The sequence below is a fragment of the Phalangium opilio genome, unplaced genomic scaffold, assembly GCF_054372755.1.
Source record: "Phalangium opilio isolate 3A_F unplaced genomic scaffold, DU_Popi_V2 ptg000055l_1, whole genome shotgun sequence".
NCBI lineage: Eukaryota > Metazoa > Arthropoda > Arachnida > Opiliones > Phalangiidae > Phalangium > Phalangium opilio.
This window is the reverse complement of record NW_028324174.1, coordinates 3,635,371-3,656,625: the sequence shown is the minus strand read 5'-3', so window position 1 is coordinate 3,656,625 and position 21,255 is coordinate 3,635,371. Positions and strand designations below refer to the sequence as shown.

At 32.0% G+C, this 21,255-nt stretch overlaps 1 non-coding gene across 1 annotated transcript; it reads left to right on the top strand.

The window, feature by feature from the left end:
- Nucleotides 1-21,182: 21,182 nt before the first annotated feature.
- On the top strand, nucleotides 21,183-21,255 carry TRNAV-UAC (transfer RNA valine (anticodon UAC)). Its single transcript has one exon. It is a non-coding gene; the product is annotated as a tRNA-Val (tRNA).

Sequence of the window (21,255 nt, the reverse complement as noted above, 5' to 3'; positions counted from 1 at the left end):
CATTCGCTCTTCCTCCGTAATGGGGAATTTAATTACTTCATTCATGAAAACATCCGCTATAGCCTGGCTAACACTGCGTACGCAACGGCTTACGGTAGGCTGACTTACTGCAATAAAGAGATCTTGCCCAATGGCACGTTGATAGCAACCAACAGCGTAAAACCTTAACGCAATCAAAATCTAAATATGCAGAACAAAACAGAGATATTTATATAAACATCTAACTATATTTAAGGAAAACATACCTTAATATCTACGGGAATTGACAAAGCACTATTGCCGGATAGCCGATCATTTAGCCTATCACGTAGTAGGTATACAATTTCCTTATTAACTCTAAATAGTCTTTTGAAAAGATAGTCGTCTAATTCGAAAGCTCTCGCCCGGTCCCTAATGACCCTTTGGCGTCTTAAACCGCGTCTAATCAATTCTTCTTCATCCATTTGTGGAGCTAGTCGTAAAATTTCAAGTTCTACAATAGCGGCCATCTTAAAACTACAAAAAAACGACTACCAAAATTAATCCTTAAGTTCATAAAGTGAGCTATACCCTTCACCTTATCATAAGGATTAACTTTTATCCGTAGTAAAGATGTCTTTCATTAAGGATTGAAGTAGAATACCAATTTTGAAGAATATGGACAAATCTGAGATTAAGGATTAAATTTTATCCTTTCGACCCATAAGGACAATTCCAGAATCGGACCCCTGAATCGGGTCCATTAAGTTGGCCCCTCCACCCAAAGTTAGGAGGAAGGTAATGTAGGCAAACGATTGCGCTCTTCTTGCGCTGCAGTGCGCCACCATTTATTTTACTTGCGCCACTATAGTTTAGACACAAGTTGAAAAATAAATTGGGGGGGCCAAATTAACGAACAGCCCCACCACCCAAAGGTGAGAGAAAGGTAATGTATGCAAACGATTGCGCTCTTCGTGCTTTTATTGATTTTCTAGCAAACTATGTGCAGGAAGCTCAAAAACTTGTCCCTTATCTAATTTCTAAAATATAGTGGCGCAAAGAGAATAAATAGTGGCGCACTGTAGCGCATGAAGAGCGCAATCTTTTGCATATCTTATCTTCCTTCTACCGATGCGTGGAGGGGCTGCTCGTTAACTGCCCCCATCTTCTTTTTGAACTTGTGTTTAAACCGTACTGGCGCAAGTAGAACAAATGGTGGCGCACTGCAGCGCACTGCAGCGCACGGAGAGCGCAATCGTTTGCATACATTACCTTTCTCCCACCTTTGGGTGGTGGGGCTGTTCGTTAATTTGGCCTCCCCAATTTATTTTTGAACTTGTGTCTAAACTATAGTGGCGCATTTAGAAAAAATGGTGGTGCACTGCAGCGCATGAAGAGCGCAATAATTTGCAGATATTAATTTCCTCCTGCGGGTGGGTGGAGGGGCCAACTTGATGGACCTTACTTCTTAATAATGAAATGAAAACGCACGCCGAATACCAGGCTGCTGCAAATTTGCTTTACAAAAATTACCCATGCATAGATGTGAAGAGAAATGAGAATCATGATGCAACGGTGGGTTCACCAAGATAGGGCAAACAGACAGCGATTAATTGGAATAATAATGAACTTAAAATATATTTAATATGCCTTTTAGCGTTACTTTATAGACCGGCTATCTGCAAAAATCCGACACATTAGATGGCTTGAGAAGCGGCGGGAAACCCATCCACAAGACAAAAGTGAAATTCAAAAGCCCACAAAGAAGCGAAAAAATACACGAGTCGCGGCATTCAGCATAGAATTTTAGAATTTGAAAAAACAGAAGAAACATCAGATATACCGTACGAAGAAGCTCTGACACAAATAAATGCAGAATATCATGAAGACAATCCAGATGTACCGAGAATGTTAAAATTAAATCGCCAGCCTTTTCTTAAGAGACGAAATTGGATATAGAAAAATAATATGGTTTTTGAGGCCTTTTTGGACAAATTTCCGTACTTTATGGACATACGCCTTGTATGTTGTATAAGAGCATTTAAATAAGAAAATATCCATATGAAATAATTTACTTCTATTTTAGCATGAAGCTGAGTTTAATATGCTGTTGAAGGTTGAAGATTCAAAATCAACGCATTTAAAAAACATAGCAAAGCTATCAGCGATTTTGAAAGAAGCTTTGCAAATAGTAATATTTGAGTTTATAACTCAAATTTATTTGTTCATCGGTTAATAATTCTAATTGAAAGGACGATGAAGATTGCGTTGAGCTGAGTGAAACATTAGCTCTCATCACCTTTTTGGAGAAAAATTTAAACGCAACCCCACTGGTTAAAGGGGGCCCAAAGCCAAGGGGGCAGAGGCAGGAAAAGCGAGCCTTTTTCCATGATAAACATATCTAAGGTAAGAAAAACTATTTAGCTTCCAAAAAATAAGCATGTATTAAAAATATTGCCATTAATTTTTCCGAAGGAAAAACCAGAGTCTTCCTTGAAAGATGCCCCACAATTAGTGGTGGTTGAAAAACTGCAACGGAAGAAAATTGTTCTTGTCCCATTCCGTTGACAAGGGGATTGAAATAATACGTTAACTTTAAATTAGAAGGCAGCGCAAGCGGTTAATCAAAACTTTTGATTTTATTCACATAAACTTAAACTAAATAATTAAACATAACTAAAGAAACTGAACCATGAGGTTCAGGAAAATAAGAACGACTACATTCTACCCGGGTGTGAATGCGAATGTGTATGCTACAAGATAAATTTCTCTTTTATACAATTCCATGTGGATACTAACTCCTATCCGCGAAAGGGGGAAGGGTGGCAACCGGAAAGATCAGGATGTTTGGGGTTGAGGTAGTTAAGCGACGGCAGTGGACTGAGCATAAACCGGCGGTTTTAAAATGTGAGGCTTCCATCCACTGTCGTCTGCAATGGGTCGTCTGCAACGGTAGGCCTAAACCGTTGCAAAACTATCCAATGAAAGGGATCTTTATCTTATTTACAAAAACAAAACAATCAAATTCGAGGTGCCATTAGCAAGCGGCATATATTATTTGTTAGCACTTTGATTTGGCATACCCTTTGGTTTTGGGGCAGGTTTTAGGCTTCCTTCAAGAATATATTGTGGGGGACAAGTCTTCTTCAATTCAAAAATAATGAAAATATTTGAAGTTTGTGGAAGAGAAACAGATTGAAAAAATTTTACAATGATCCTTTATGTTGTTTTAAACAAAGTGAAAACTTATTTTCCTGCCAAAGTGAATTGAAAACTTTTACCTTTTTTTGTTGTTTAAAACAAAGGGGAAAACTGATTTTTCTCCCAAAGTGAAAAACTGAAAAGTAATTTTAATGAAAGTGAAAAATAATTTTTGTGCCATTTTAATGAAAGTGAAAAATAATTTTTGTGCCATTTTAATGAAAGTGAAAAATAATTTTTGTGCCATTTTAATGAAAGTGAAAACTAATTTTTGTGCCATTTTAATGAAAGTGAAAACTAAATTTTTTCAGCCATTATAATTGAATGAAAAATAATTTTTCTGTCACTTTAGTTGTATGAAAAAGATTTTTTTTTTCATTTTAGTTGATTGAAAATGAATTTTTCTGCCACTTAAATTAAATGAGATTGAATTTATATTTTTTGGTTTTTTGTAAAAATTTTACCTAAAACACTTCTGGATTCTATATAATTTGTCTTTCAACCTCAATAGCTTAGCTCTTCAATATTAACTTTAACCTTCTCAAACGTGTACACATTAGGATCTATACATTTTACGATGAATCACCATTAAGAACCGAGCCATTTTTACGGATAAATGCAGTTTAGAAGCTAAACGTTTTACTACGAAACACAGTCTAGAACACACATACATGTCCTGCATTGCTTATGAGGACCGAGTTTAAATAGTCACTTACGGGGACATTTAGAAAACGCAATATCTCCTCCGCTTTAATCGTAAAACCGAAAATATATTTCACTTTTATTACTTGTTTGAAATTGCATCGTAAAATTAATTCCAAATATTTTTAAAGGAAACTTTTACATAATTTTCTTTACATTCTTTATGGGGACCAAAATCCATGACGTATTTCCGGTTAACTTTGTCCCCATAAGAATAGCAATACACTAATATTCTCTATGCTTGAGTTATGGGTAACAAAATGTCTCAATTGAAAAGGAAACGGTATTTAATGCGTTAATACGATAAGCATAAGGCGTAATCAACTAACTGTTATTGCCAAGATTCATTTTGAAAACTTAAAAATAATACTTGTATAAATTTAGAAAAATAATAAATAGTAATACGAAACCTCAAGAAACAAACTATTAAAAACTTGGAACAATGATCCACCTACCAAATGTCAAATGAAATTCAATTAAACTGGTATATATCAAGAACAAAAATCATTAAAGAACGTTGGAACAATGGCCTCATAGAGAATGGCTAATTTTCATCAATAACAAAAACAAACCAATAGAAAAATTTAGAATTAGAACCGAAATGGAAAGTATTATCATTTTCAATTAAACACCTATATGAAAAAATTCCGAGGATATTTTTACTAAGTTAAACGATACCTTAAGAAATTGTATTATTTTCACCTAGAGCAAAAGACACACAAAACCGTTGGATCAAGGGTCCACATAAGGATGTTAAACTCAAAATGGTGTAAATTATAAATTTCATTGATAAAGGTTCTTTTAAATAATTTTAGATACGACAACTTACGAAGTTTACTATTATTCATTTATATGAAAAATAATACTACAACGTTAAGAAAAGGGTCCCCGTAGCGGATGTAGTAATTCAAATTTAAACACAAAATGTGATTTATTACAAATTTGGCTCAAAGGTCCCCGTAAAGGGTTTAAAAATCCAAAATTAAACACAAAATGGTGTAAATTATAAATTTCAAGTAAAACGTTTTTTTAAAATAATTTTATACACGACAACCTTTGAACTTAACTTTTATTCATCCATATGAAAGATAATAAAGAAATGTTGGGAATGGGGTCCCCACAGCGGATGTAGTACTTCAAAGTTAATCACAAAATGTGATTTACTACAAATTTCAATTTAACAGGAAGAAATGAAAAATACGAAGCTATTTCTGCTTCGGGATACGATATCTTGAAAAATCGCATTATTTTCACCAAAAGCAAAAAACATGAAAAACCGTTGCCTCAAAGGTCCCCGTAAAGGGTTTAAAAATCCAAAATTAGACACAAAATGGTGTAAATTATAAATTTCAAGTAAAAGGTTTTTTAAAATAATTTAATACACGACAACTTTCGAAGTTAACTTGTATTCATCTATATGAAAGATATTAAAAAAAAGTTGAATGCGGTCCCCATAGCGGATGTAGTAATTCAAATTTAAACACAAAATGTGTTATATTACATATCTCACTTTCACAGAAAGACATCAAAAACACGAAGATATTTCTTCTTCGTTATACGATATCTAGATAAATTGCGTTATTTTCAGCAAAAGCATAAAACATGAAAAACCGTTGACTCAAAGGCTATGAAAATCCAAAATTAGACACAAAATGGTGTAAATTATAAATTTCAAGTAAAAGGTTTTTTAAAATAATGTTATACACGACAACCTTTGAACTTAACTTTTATTCATCCATATGAAAGATTATAAAAAAATGTTGGGAATGGGGTCCCCACAGAGGATGTAGTACTTCAAAGTTAAACACAAAATGTGATTTACTACAAATTTCAATTTAACAGGAAGAAATGAAAAATACGAAGCTATTTCTGCTTCGGGATACGATATCTTGAAAAATCGCAATATTTTCACCAAAATGAAAAAACATGAAAAACCGTTGGCTCAATGGTCCCCGTAAAGGGTTTAAAAATCCAAAATTAGACACAAAATGGTGTAAATTATAAATTTCATTTATAAAGGTTTTTTTAAATAATTTTAGATACGACAACTTACGAAGTTTACTATTATTCATTTATATGAAAAATAATACTACAACGTTAAGAAAAGGGTCCCCATAGCGGATGTAGTAATTCAAATTTAAACACAAAATGTGATTTATTACAAATTTCAATTTAACAGGAAGACATCAAAAACACGAAGATATTTCTACTTCGTTATACGATATCTAGATAAATCGCATTATTTTCACCAAAAGCAAAAAACATGAAAAACCGTTGCCTCAAAGGTCCCCGTAAAGGGTTTAAAAATCCAAAATTAGACACAAAATGGTGTAAATTATAAATTTCAAGTAAAAGGTTTTTTAAAATAATTTAATACACGACAACTTTCGAAGTTAACTTGTATTCATCCATATGAAAGATAATAAAAAGATGTTGGGAATGGGGTCCCCACAGCGGATGTAGTGCTTCAAAGTTAAACACAAAATGTGTTTTACTACAAATTTCAATTTAACAGGAAAAAATGAAAAATACGAAGCTATTTCTGCTTCGGGATACGATATCTTGAAAAATCGCAATATTTTCACCAAAAGCAAAAAACCATGAAAAACCGTTGCCTCAAAGGTCCCCGTAAAGGGTTTAAAAATCCAAAATTAGACACAAAATGGTGTAAATTATAAATTTCAAGTAAAAGGTTTTTTAAAATAATTTAATACACGACAACCTTCGAAGTTAACTTCTATTCATCTATATGAAAGATATTAAAAAAAAGTTGAATGCGGTCCCCACAGCGGATGTAGTACTTCAAAGTTAAACACAAAATGTGATATACTACAAATTTCAATTTAACAGGAAGACATAAAACACGAAGATATTTCTACTTCGTTAACGATATCTTGAAAAATCCCAATATTTTCACCAAAATGAAAAAACATGAAAAACCGTTGGCTCAAAGGTCCCCGTAAAGGGTTTAAAAATCCAAAATTAAACACAAAAAGTGTAAATTATAAATTTCAAGTAAAAGGTTTTTTTAACATAATTTTATACACGACAACCTTTGAACTTAACTTTTATTCATCCATATGAAAGATAATAAAGAAATGTTGGGAATGGGGTCCCCACAGCGGATGTAGTACTTCAAAGTTAAACACAAAATGTGATTTACTACAAATTTCAATTTAACAGGAAGAAATGAAAAATACGAAGCTATTTCTGCTTCGGGATACGATATCTTGGAAAATCCCAATATTTTCACCAAAATGAAAAAACATGAAAAACCGTTGCCTCAAAGGTCCCCGTAAAGGGTTTAAAAATCCAAAATTAAACACAAAATGGTGTAAATTATAAATTTCGAGTAAAAGGTTTTTTTAAAATAATTTTATACACGACAACCTTTGAACTTAACTTTTATTCATCCATATGAAAGATAATAAAGAAATGTTGGGAATGGGGTCCCCACAGCGGATGTAGTACTTCAAAGTTAAACACAAAATATGATTTACTACAAATTTCAACTTAACAGGAAGAAATGAAAAATACGTAGCTATTTCTGCTTCGGGAAACGATATCTTGAAAAATCGCATTATTTTCACCAAAAGCAAAAAACATGAAAAACCGTTGCCTCAAAGGTCCCCGTAAAGGGTTTAAAAATCCAAAATTAGACACAAAATTGTGTAAATTATAAATTTCAAGTAAAAGGTTTTTTAAAATAATTTAATACACGACAATTTTCGAAGTTAACTTGTATTCATCTATATGAAAGATATTAAAAAAAAGTTGAATGCGGTCCCCATAGCGGATGCAGTAATTCTTATTTAAACACAAAATGTGTTATATTACATATCTCACTTTCACAGAAAGACATCAAAAACACGAAGATATTTCTACTTCGTTATACGATATCTAGATAAATTGCGTTATTTTCAGCAAAAGCATAAAACATGAAAAACCGTTGACTCAAAGGTCCCCGTAAAGGCTATGAAAATCCAAAATTAGACACAAAATGGTGTAAATTATAAATTTCAAGTAAAAGGTTTTTTAAAATAATGTTATACACGACAACCTTTGAACTTAACTTTTATTCATCCATATGAAAGATTATAAAAAAATGTTGGGAATGGGGTCCCCACAGCGGATGTAGTACTTCAAAGTTAAACACAAAATGTGATTTACTACAAATTTCAATTTAACAGGAAGAAATGAAAAATACGAAGCTATTTCTGCTTCGGGATACGATATCTTGAAAAATCGCAATATTTTCACCAAAATGAAAAAACATGAAAAACCGTTGGCTCAATGGTCCCCGTAAAGGGTTTAAAAATCCAAAATTAGACACAAAATGGTGTAAATTATAAATTTCATTTATAATGGTTTTTTTAAATAATTTTAGATACGACAACTTACGAAGTTTACTATTATTCATTTATATGAAAAATAATACTACAACGTTAAGAAAAGGGTCCCCATAGCGGATGTAGTAATTCAAATTTAAACACAAAATGTGATTTATTACAAATTTCAATTTAACAGGAAGACATCAAAAACACGAAGATATTTCTACTTCGTTAACGATATCTTGAAAAATCCCAATATTTTCACCAAAATGAAAAAACATGAAAAACCGTTGCCTCAAAGGTCCCCGTAAAGGGTTTAAAAATCCAAAATTAGACACAAAATGGTGTAAATTATAAATTTCAAGTAAAAGGTTTTTTAAAATAATTTAATACACGACAACTTTCGAAGTTAACTTGTATTCATCTATATGAAAGATATTAAAAAAAGTTGAATGCGGTCCCCATAGCGGGTGCAGAAATTCAAATTTAAACACAAAATGTGTTATATTACATATCTCACTTTCACAGAAAGACATCAAAAACACGAAGATATTTCTACTTCGTTATACGATATCTAGATAAATTGCGTTATTTTCAGCAAAAGCATAAAACATGAAAAACCGTTGACTCAAAGGTCCCCGTAAAGGCTATGAAAATCCAAAATTAGACACAAAATGGTGTAAATTATAAAATTCAAGTAAAAGGTTTTTAAAGTAATGTTATACACGACAACCTTTGAACTTAACTTTTATTCATCCATATGAAAGATAATAAAAAGATGTTGGCAATGGGGTCCCCACAGCGGATGTAGTGCTTCAAAGTTAAACACAAAATGTGTTTTACTACAAATTTCAATTTAACAGGAAAAAATGAAAAATACGAAACTATTTCTGCTTCGGGATACGATATCTTGAAAAATCCCAATATTTTCACCAAAATGAAAAAACATGAAAAACCGTTGGCTCAAAGGTCCCCGTAAAGGGTTTAAAAATCCAAAATTAAACACAAAATGGTGTAAATTATAAATTTCAAGTAAAAGGTTTTTTTAAAATTATTTTATACACGACAACCTTTGAAATTAACTTTTATTCATCCATATGAAAGATAATAAAGAAATGTTGGGAATGGGGTCCCCACAGCGGATGTAGTACTTCAAAGTTAAACACAAAATGTGATTTACTACAAATTTCAATTTAACAGGAAGAAATGAAAAATACGAAGCCCTTTCTGCTTCGGGATACGATATCTTGAAAAATCCCAATATTTTCACCAAAATGAAAAAACATGAAAAACCGTTGCCTCAAAGGTCCCCGTAAAGGGTTTAAAAATCCAAAATTAAACACAAAATGGTGTAAATTATAAATTTCAAGTAAAAGGTTTTTTTAAAATAATTTTATACACGACAACCTTTGAAATTAACTTTTATTCATCCATATGAAAGATAATAAAGAAATGTTGGGAATGGGGTCCCCACAGCGGATGTAGTACTTCAAAGTTAAACACAAAATGTGATTTACTACAAATTTCAATTTAACAGGAAGAAATGAAAAATACGAAGCTATTTCTGCTTCGGGATACGATATCTTGAAAAATCGCATTATTTTCACCAAAAGCAAAAAACATGAAAAACCGTTGCCTCAAAGGTCCCCGTAAAGGGTTTAAAAATCCAAAATTAGACACAAAATGGTGTAAATTATAAATTTCAAGTAAAAGGTTTTTTAAAATAATTTAATACACGACAACCTTCGAAGTTAACTTCTATTCATCTATATGAAAGATATTAAAAAAAAGTTGAATGCGGTCCCCACAGCGGATGTAGTACTTCAAAGTTAAACACAAAATGTGATTTACTACAAATTTCAATTTAACAGGAAGACATCAAAAACACGAAGATATTTCTACTTCGTTAACGATATCTTGAAAAATCCCAATATTTTCACCAAAATGAAAAAACATGAAAAACCGTTGGCTCAAAGGTCCCCGTAAAGGGTTTAAAAATCCACAATTAAACACAAAATGGTGTAAATTATAAATTTCAAGTAAAAGGTTTTTTAAAATAATTTAATACACGACAACTTTCGAAGTTAACTTGTATTCATCTATATGAAAGATATTAAAAAAAAGTTGAATCCGGTCCCCACAGCGGATGTAGTACTTCAAAGTTAAACACAAAATGTGATTTACTACAAATTTCAATTTAACAGGAAGACATCAAAAACACGAAGATATTTCTACTTCGTTAACGATATCTTGAAAAATCCCAATATTTTCACCAAAATGAAAAAACATGAAAAACCGTTGGCTCAAAGGTCCCCGTAAAGGGTTTAAAAATCCACAATTAAACACAAAATGGTGTAAATTATAAATTTCAAGTAAAAGGTTTTTTTAAAATAATTTTATACACGACAACCTTTGAACTTAACTTTTATTCATCCTTATGAAAGATAATAAAGAAATGTTGGGAATGGGGTCCCCACAGCGGATGTAGTACTTCAAAGTTAAACACAAAATGTGATTTACTACAAATTTCAATTTAACAGGAAGAAATGAAAAATACGAAGCTATTTCTGCTTCGGGATACGATATCTTGAAAAATCCCAATATTTTCACCAAAATGAAAAAACATGAAAAACCGTTGCCTCAAAGGTCCCCGTAAAGGGTTTAAAAATACAAAATTAAACACAAAATGGTGTAAATTATAAATTTCGAGTAAAAGGTTTTTTTAAAATAATTTTATACACGACAACCTTTGAACTTAACTTTTATTCATCCATATGAAAGATAATAAAGAAATGTTGGGAATGGGGTCCCCACAGCGGATGTAGTACTTCAAAGTTAAACACAAAATGTGATTTACTACAAATTTCAATTTAACAGGAAGAAATGAAAAATACGAAGCTATTTCTGCTTCGGGATGCGATATCTTGAAAAATCCCAATATTTTCACCAAAATGAAAAAACATGAAAAACCGTTGCCTCAAAGGTCCCCGTAAAGGGTTTAAAAATCCAAAATTAAACACAAAAAGGTGTAAATTATAAATTTCGAGTAAAAGGTTTTTTTAAAATAATTTTATACACGACAACCTTTGAACTTAACTTTTATTCATCCATATGAAAGATAATAAAAAAATGTTGGGATTGGGGTCCCCACAGCGGATGTAGTACTTCAAAGTTAAACACAAAAAGTGATTTACTACAAATTTCAATTTAACAGGAAGAAATGAAAAATACGAAGCTATTTCTGCTTCGGGATACGATATCTTGAAAAATCGCAATATTTTCACCAAAATGAAAAAACATGAAAAACGGTTGGCTCAATGGTCCCCGTAAAGGGTTTAAAAATCCAAAATTAGACACAAAATGGTGTAAATTATAAATTTCAAGTAAAAGGTTTTTTAAAATAATTAAATACACGACAACCTTCGAAGTTAACTTCTATTCATCTATATGAAAGATATTAAAAAAAAGTTGAATGCGGTCCCCACAGCGGATGCAGTAATTCTAATTTAAACACAAAATGTGTTATATTACATATCTCACTTTCACAGAAAGACATCAAAAACACGAAGATATTTCTACTTCGTTTTACGATATCTAGATAAATTGCGTTATTTTCAGCAAAAGCATAAAACATGAAAAACCGTTGACTCAAAGGTCCCCGTAAAGGCTATGAAAATCCAAAATTAGACACAAAATGGTGTAAATTATAAATTTCAAGTAAAAGGTTTTTTAAAGTAATGTTATACACGACAACCTTTGAACTTAACTTTTATTCATCCATATGAAAGATAATAAAAAGATGTTGGGAATGGGGTCCCCACAGCGGATGTAGTGCTTCAAAGTTAAACACAAAATGTGTTTTACTACAAATTTCAATTTAACAGGAAAAAATGAAAAATACGAAGCTATTTCTGCTTCGGGATACGATATCTTGAAAAATCGCAATATTTTCACCAAAAGCAAAAAACATGAAAAACCGTTGCCTCAAAGGTCCCCGTAAAGGGTTTAAAAATCCAAAATTAAACACAAAATGGTGTAAATTATAAATTTCGAGTAAAAGGTTTTTTTAAAATAATTTTATACACGACAACCTTTGAACTTAACTTTTATTCATCCATATGAAAGATAATAAAGAAATGTTGGGAATGGGGTCCCCACAGCGGATGTAGTACTTCAAAGTTAAACACAAAATGTGATTTACTACAAATTTCAATTTAACAGGAAGAAATGAAAAATACGAAGCTATTTCTGCTTCGGGATACGATATCTGAAAAATCCCAATATTTTCACCAAAATGAAAAAACATGAAAAACCGTTGCCTCAAAGGTCCCCGTAAAGGGTTTAAAAATCCAAAATTAAACACAAAATGGTGTAAATTATAAATTTCGAGTAAAAGGTTTTTTTAAAATAATTTTATACACGACAACCTTTGAACTTAACTTTTATTCATCCATATGAAAGATAATAAAGAAATGTTGGGAATGGGGTCCCCACAGCGGATGTAGTACTTCAAAGTTAAACACAAAATGTGATTTACTACAAATTTCAATTTAACAGGAAGAAATGAAAAATACGAAGCTATTTCTGCTTCGGGATACGATATCTTGAAAAATCCCAATATTTTCACCAAAATGAAAAAACATGAAAAACCGTTGCCTCAAAGGTCCCCGTAAAGGGTTTAAAAATCCAAAATTAGACACAAAATGGTGTAAATTATAAATTTCAAGTAAAAGGTTTTTTTAAAATAATTTTATACACGACAACCTTTGAAGTTAACTTATATTCATCCATATGAAAGATAATAAAGAAATGTTGGGAATGGGGTCCCCACAGCGGATGTAGTACTTCAAAGTTAAACACAAAATGTGATTTACTACAAATTTCAATTTAACAGGAAGAAATGAAAAATACGAAGCTATTTCTGCTTCGGGATACGATATCTTGAAAAATCCCAATATTTTCACCAAAATGAAAAACATGAAAAACCGTTGCCTCAAAGGTCCCCGTAAAGGGTTTAAAAATCCAAAATTAAACACAAAATGGTGTAAATTATAAATTTCGAGTAAAAGGTTTTTTTAAAATAATTTTATACACGACAACCTTTGAACTTAACTTTTATTCATCCATATGAAAGATAATAAAGAAATGTTGGGAATGGGGTCCCCACAGCGGATGTAGTACTTCAAAGTTAAACACAAAATGTGATTTACTACAAATTTCAATTTAACAGGAAGAAATGAAAATACGAAGCTATTTCTGCTTCGGGATACGATATCTTGAAAAATCCCAATATTTTCACCAAAATGAAAAAACATGAAAAACCGTTGCCTCAAAGGTCCCCGTAAAGGGTTTAAAAATCCAAAATAAAACACAAAATGGTGTAAATTATAAATTTCGAGTAAAAGGTTTTTTTAAAATAATTTTATACACGACAACCTTTGAACTTAACTTTTATTCATCCATATGAAAGATATTAAAAAAAAGTTGAATGCGGTCCCCACAGCGGATGTAGTACTTCAAAGTTAAACACAAAATGTGATTTACTACAAATTTCAATTTAACAGGAAGACATCAAAAACACGAAGATATTTCTACTTCGTTAACGATATCTTGAAAAATCCCAATATTTTCACCAAAATGAAAAAACATGAAAAACCGTTGGCTCAAAGGTCCCCGTAAAGGGTTTAAAAATCCACAATTAAACACAAAATGGTGTAAATTATAAATTTCAAGTAAAAGGTTTTTTAAAATAATTTAATACACGACAACTTTCGAAGTTAACTTATATTCATCCATATGAAAGATAATAAAGAAATGTTGGGAATGGGGTCCCCACAGCGGATGTAGTACTTCAAAGTTAAACACAAAATGTGATTTACTACAAATTTCAATTTAACAGGAAGAAATGAAAAATACGAAGCTATTTCTGCTTCGGGAAACGATATCTTGAAAAATCGCATTATTTTCACCAAAAGCAAAAAACATGAAAAACCGTTGCCTCAAAGGTCCCCGTAAAGGGTTTAAAAATCCAAAATTAGACACAAAATGGTGTAAATTATAAATTTCAAGTAAAAGGTTTTTTAAAATAATTTAATACACGACAACTTTCGAAGTTAACTTGTATTCATCTATATGAATGATATTAAAAAAAAGTTGAATGCGGTCCCCATAGCGGATGCAGTAATTCAAATTTAAACACAAAATGTGTTATATTACATATCTCACTTTCACAGAAAGACATCAAAAACACGAAGATATTTCTACTTCGTTATACGATATCTAGATAAATTGCGTTATTTTCAGCAAAAGCATAAAACATGAAAAACCGTTGACTCAAAGGTCCCCGTAAAGGCTATGAAAATCCAAAATTAGACACAAAATGGTGTAAATTATAAATTTCAGGTAAAAGGTTTTTTAAAATAATGTTATACACGACAACCTTTGAACTTAACTTTTATTCATCCATATGAAAGATAATAAAAAAATGTTGGGAATGGGGTCCCCACAGCGGATGTAGTACTTCAAAGTTAAACACAAAATGTGTTTTACTACAAATTTCAATTTAACAGGAAGAAATGAAAAATACGAAGCTATTTCTGCTTCGGGATACGATATCTTGAAAAATCGCATTATTTTCACCAAAAGCAAAAAACATGAAAAACCGTTGCCTCAAAGGTCCCCGTAAAGGGTTTAAAAATCCAAAATTAGACACAAAATGGTGTAAATTATAAATTTCAAGTAAAAGGTTTTTTAAAATAATTTAATACACGACAACCTTCGAAGTTAACTTCTATTCATCTATATGAAAGATATTAAAAAAAAGTTGAATGCGGTCCCCATAGCGGATGTAGTAGTTCAAATTTAAACACAAAATGTGTTATATTACATATCTCACTTTCACAGAAAGACATCAAAAACACGAAGATATTTCTACTTCGTTATACGATATCTAGATAAATTGCGTTATTTTCACCAAAAGCAAAAAACATGAAAAACCGTTGACTCAAAGGTCCCCGTAAAGGCTATGAAAATCCAAAATTAGACACAAAATGGTGTAAATTATAAATTTCAAGTAAAAGGTTTTTTTAAAGTAATGTTATACAAGACAACCTTTGAACTTCACTTTTATTCATCCATATGAAAGATAATAAAAAAATGTTGGGAATGGGGTCCCCACAGCGGATGTAGTACTTAAAGTTAAACACAAAATGTGATTTTTACAAATTTCAATTTAACAGGAAGAATTGAAAAATACGAAGCTATTTCTGCTTCGGGATACGATATCTTGAAAAATCGCATTATTTTCACCAAAAGCAAAAAACATGAAAAACCGTTGGCTCAAAGGTCCCCGTAAAGGGTTTAAAAATAAAAAATTAGACACAAAATGGTGTAAATTATAAATTTCAAGTAAAAGGTTTTTTAAAATAATTTAATACACGACAACTTTCGAAGTTAACTTCTGAAAGATATTAAAAAAAAGTTGAATGCGGTCCCCATAGCGGTTGTAGTAATTCAAATTTAAACACAAAATGTGTTATAATACATATCTCACTTTCACAGAAAGACATCAAAAACGCGAAGATATTTCTACTTCGTTATACGATATCTAGATAAATCGCATTATTTTCACCAAAAGCAAAAAACATGAAAAACCGTTGGCTCAAAGGTCCCCGTAAAGGACTTAAAAATACAAAATTAGACACAAAATGGTGTAAATTATAAATTTCATTTAAAAAGGTTTTTTTAAATAATTTTAGATACGACAACTTACGAAGTTTACTATTATTCATTTATATGAAAAATAATACTACAACGTTAAGAAAAGGGTCCCCATAGCGGATGTAGTAATTCAAATTTAAACACAAAATGTGATTTATTACAAATTTCAGTTTAACAGAAAGACATCAAAAACACGAAGATATTTCTACTTCGTTATACGATATCTAGATAAATCGCATTATTTTCACCAAAAGCAAAAAACATGAAAAACCGTTGGCTGAAAGGTCCCTTTAAAGGTTTAAAATATCCAAAATTAGACACAAAATGGTGTAAATTTTAATTTTCAAGTAAAAGGTTTTGTTTGAATAATACTATACACGACAACCTTCGAAGTTAACTTTTATTCATCCATATGATAGATAATAAAACAACGTTGGGAATGGGGTCCCCACAGCGGATGTAGTAGTTCAAATTTAAACACAAAATGTGATTTACTACAGATTTCCATTTAACAGAAAGAAATCAAAAACACGAAGATATTTCTACTTCGTTATACGATATCTAGATAAATCGCTTTAGTTTCACCAAAAGCAAAAAACATGAAAAACCGTTGGCTGAAAGGTCCCTGTAAAGGTTTAAAATATCCAAAATTAGACACAAAATGGTGTAAATTTTAAATTTCAAGTAAAAGGTTTTGTTTGAATAATACTATACACGACAACCTTCGAAGTTAACTTTTATTCATCCATATGATAGATAATAAAACAACGTTGGGAATGGGGTCCCCACAGCGGATGTAGTAGTTCAAATTTAAACACAAAATGTGATTTACTACAGATTTCAATTTAACAGAAAGACATCAAAAACACGAAGATATTTCTACTTCGTTATACGATATCTAGATAATCGAATTATTTTCACCAAAAGCAAAAAACATGAAAAACCGTTGGCTCAAAGGTCCCCGTAGAGGGTTTAAAAAATCCAAAATTAGACACAAAATGGTGTAAATTTTAAATTTCAAGTAAAAGGTTTTGTTTGAATAATACTATACATGACAACCTTCGAAGTTAACTTTTATTCATCCATATGATAGATAATAGATCCCTGCCTTCCGCGGTATAACAAAAACACCTGAAGACCCAAAAGGATTCAAGAATTAAGGATTTTTGGAAACTGCCTTCCAGTAAACTGTAATTGCTACATTCCTACTGCCTTGTTAGCGCCACGTTTTCTTACTGGAAGTTGTTATCCAAACCAAACCCTGACCTACCGACCCCATTCCTTTCTTTTAACTTCTTTGGTTGGAAACTACGTACTACACATCGTGGGAAATATTTCAGAACACAGTAATGCCGTTTTCCATTATAGATATACGAAAAACATAAAGCTCCAGATTCACAATGCTGGATTTTGCTTAACGGAAGAATGCTGGACAAATGACAATCGAAAACTGCATAAAGCCAATGCTACGGTACTTAACGAATATAGACCGATTTCAAAAGGGGCGTCAAAGGGGGCCGCAATCCTCAGTAGAATGATAGAGAGATAGGTCCGGTGAGAAAGGGGGTAATACGTCAGCGGAAAGGGGTACACTCTGTCTGCTTAAACCCTCTTTTTAAATCGGACTGTGGAAGCACTGCCTTCTCTAATACTAGGCCTTGCGATAGGAATAAAAAGAGGGTGGCAGTTAGGATTTCACAAATGGCGCTAGATGTCGCTTTTCTGAGGTTTTAAACTGGCGGCAAATTCAAAACTATGGGAAATTGTTAGCAACGACGAAGTGTAATCTGCTAAGTTCGGCTCGAAAAAGAAAGCAAAAAACCGGTCAATAAACCGGTTCATGATGCTGAACGGTTTCCGAGTTCGAAAAATACTAGTTTAAATTTGGTGTACGTTTTGACACGTGTCAATGGCGTCTGCATGGAAATTTCAACCTATCACAGCCCTTAAGTTTTTCCCAAAAACTGCCACTGCCAATGAAATGCCTTAAGTTTGATTTGGATTGACCAATGAGCGAGCTTAGGAGAGGTAGGAGGAGATTTCTTTGACAGCTGAATTCGGTCACAGACATTATAAACTCCGATATTTTAACTACCCACTTCTCTAATTTAGCAGACGATGTGCCCTGGTCAATGGTCATGGGCCAGGTTATTTAGTAGTTTAAAAAAATCTTTATTTCCCACCCTGGTCCGCCATAAGCGAAAGACGTGACGTCATGCGAGACTGCGCAGTACGAATTTAATTTCGTCATCGCGAAAATTCGCCTCAGAAAAGAGCCATCTAACGGTTACTAAGCGCAAATTCAAAATGTCACATAAAAATGCTTCTGTCGTACATTTCAAGGCCTAGTATTAGAGTTGGCAGTGGTGGAAGATAAGTTTAAAACGTCGCGCTTGCGCAGAGAGAAACATAAACGAGCTTCAGTCTCAACTCAGAAGGTCGGGACGGGGGAGGGCGAAAGGGCTATAAACTCGTTTCGTTTGCTCACCGTAACGCACGCCAGAGAAAAAATGAATTGTGGAAGCTAAAAATTGGGAGTTTTCTCATGCAAAGAGAAATATTAATCCAGCTTGAATCTAATTTCACTCCCGCATTAATATTTAAAATTTTTTTATAGCCAAAAATAGAATTTTTGTGTATATTATATAATATAGCTTAATGGATTGAGAGGAAAAATTTCGGTTCGATATTCGAATCAAGAATTAAATTTGTACAGAACTATTTTTTAAAAGAAAGGTTTTTTATGCATTTCCATAATAAAATAGGTTAAGGCACAGGGGTTTTCTATTTATGCTGAATCCGAAATCGTAATTTTGATCACTTTGAAGCTTAACATTACGGTAAAATAGCAGTATAGGGACCCCACGGATTTTAAAAGTTTGTACTCATTTCTGATAGTAAATGAGGTGAGGAACACGATGCCGTTAAAATTTTCCACCGCAAATTATTTTAAAGTTTTTTTTCTATCAAAATATGCCAATATACTATTTGAAAATTGCAATATTTTGGAAAAGGACAAATCCTATAGGAACTGAACCTGAACCTCGCTTGAACCCTAACCTAACCTGAACCTAAAATATTCCAAACATAATCTAAACAAGTGTATGCGCCCCAAATATCAAATATAAAAACAACCATAAGTAATATGTGCTACCTTTTTTTTAAAAAAAAATCATTTGCGGTGGAAAATTTTAACGGCATCGTGTTCCTCATCCCATTTACTATCAGAAATGAGTACAAACTTTTAAAAATCCGTGGGGTCCCTATACTACCATTTGACCAACATTACGAGGTGGATAGTTTTTTGCGAGTTAGACGTTTTTGTTGTAAAATTTCGAATCATAGAGAATGCTTGAACTACGCAATTAAAACCAAATTTCTCGTATTGATTAAACTTATATTCAAATTGTAATACAGTAATAATTTCTAAATTCTGCGCCTTTGTGGGTTTGAAAAAGTTTCGCCAAGGATTTTCCATATGTACAGTTTTTTTTTAAGGACTACGAAGAAAAACTCTTTTTTGTATAATATATTTCAATATTTATAATCTAATACACTCTAAAGAATGACAAAGGTTAGAAGGATATATTTACGAAAGGCATCGTTAATTAAACTTAAAATAGGGTTTTTAACAACTTCCTCTTATATTAAATTATTCAAAGCGCCCATTTCAATGCTAATTTTTTACTTCCTTAAGAAAGTGCAAAGTGTTCCAATGGTTTGTTTTTCATATTTTTTATTTAGGATGTAGCTAGATATTATATATTGCACTTAAAAAATCATAAATTTGATAAATACCTGTTTAATTGATATTTAGAGTAAATTATATTTTGTGTTTCTTTGATTTATTAAATCTATAATATTTTAATTCCAACAATTTTTGACTTATCTTGACTTACACTTTTTGCATCTCCTTAATTTATTCGAATTAAGAATAAATCCAAATTTTCATACCCGAGATGGGCATTGTTCGTCTTTTTTCTTTTAATGAATATTAAAAACCTTCCGCAACTACACGCAAAAAAATGATTAGATTTTTTGATATAAACCTGTTTAATAAAATCCCATATTATTGGGGTTTGAAGTAATTGAAAATAAAACTAGTTTATAATATTACGACATGATTTATTCAGTTCAACGGTGAGAAGCGAAGTGAGTTTTACAACTTAATTAGACTAAAAAGGTTATCTCGTATTCGGCTTAAAAAATATACATCTGTTTCATTTGCTAAGTGCGATAAAGAACATGGTATTAAAAAATATCGTCGTAAAAAATTCACTTTGTCAGTTCCAACACATATTGTGTCCAATTGTGACTATTTACACTTGTTTTACAGACCCTTCTTCCAATGGATTTTTATGTTTTTGCTTTAGATAAAAATTGGATAATTTTCGAAGGTATCGTATTACACATTAAAAGAGCCTCAAAACTTGTAGAGGTTAACGGTAATAGTTAGTATAGGGCGCTGTAGGTTAGCTGTGGCAAAGGGGCTAGCCACCACCCCTCTATGCATTGTAAAGGGACCCACCTGTAAATAAGCCACAGGTTTAGTGTGGAAATCACTTCTTAGACAAAGCTTAGATTACTATTATTATTATCTACCTCTTTTATTGAAATGCATAATACATCTCATTTTTCTTTAACTTTAAACTTTTATTTCCGTCTACAAACGGTTTTTCATTATTTTTCTTACTGATGAATATTAGTAGTCAGGGCCGGATTAAGGGGGGGGGCTTAGGGGCACTGGCCCCGGAGTCTACCCATTCAACCGAATACCATTGGAACGAATCCCACTCGTCCGAAAATTTCTAGCCAGTATTTTAAAATCTAGCCCAATGGCGGTTTTCTATTAAATGGGAATATTTTCCCATTCAATAGAATCCTATTGGAACGAATTCCCTTCAACCGAAAGTTCCAAGCTAGTATATTAGTTTAATTCTACAGGGCCGGTAGGCCCTTGTAGATATCACTTGATACTCTTTTGTAACGTTAAAGCAAAATTCACATGCTTTTACCAATTTTCCTATGGAGATTAACATGGGGTTTTTCGTGATATTTAACCACCTCTAACTGAAAAACTAGAGCGAAGTTACTTTTCGGAATACTCTTAATTTAACAATTAAGTATTCAGGGTGTGCGATCGGCTAGTCTAATCAGAAACAATTAAGTCTAAGTATGTTAATTTTAGTTAATTACAGAAGTACTTGTTTCGACCATCGTGATTGGACATAATAATAATGCTGGAGCTCTTCGAAAACTCAAAATAACCAAGTATCTATGGTGTAGTGGTTATCACGTCCGCTTTACACTCGGAAGGTCCCAGGTTCGAGCCCTGGTAGATACA